We start from the raw sequence: 358 nt of genomic DNA, 5'->3' as shown, positions 1-358 counted from the left end.
AACAACGACGAGACGGCCTACAGGGAGGAGGTGAGGGCCCTCGGAGTGTGGTGTCAGGAAAATAACCTCACACTCAACGTCAACAAAACTAAGGAGATGATTGTGGACTTCAGGAAACAGCAGAGGGAACACCCCCTATCCCACATGGTGGAACAGTAGTGGAGAGGGTAGCAAAGTTTTAAGTTCCTCGGCATACACATCACAGACAAACTGAATTGGTCCACTCACACTGACAGCGTCGTGAAAGAAGGCGCAGCAGCGCCTCTTCAACCTCAGGAGGCTGAAGAAATTCGGGCTTGTCACCAAAAGCACTCTGAAACTTCTACAGATGCACAATCGAGAGCATCCTGGCCTGTAT

Source organism: Oncorhynchus nerka, unplaced genomic scaffold, assembly GCF_034236695.1.
Source record: "Oncorhynchus nerka isolate Pitt River unplaced genomic scaffold, Oner_Uvic_2.0 unplaced_scaffold_4490, whole genome shotgun sequence".
Lineage (NCBI taxonomy): Eukaryota > Metazoa > Chordata > Actinopteri > Salmoniformes > Salmonidae > Oncorhynchus > Oncorhynchus nerka.
The sequence above is the reverse complement of the archived record's forward strand: the minus strand, read 5'-3'. Positions refer to the sequence as shown.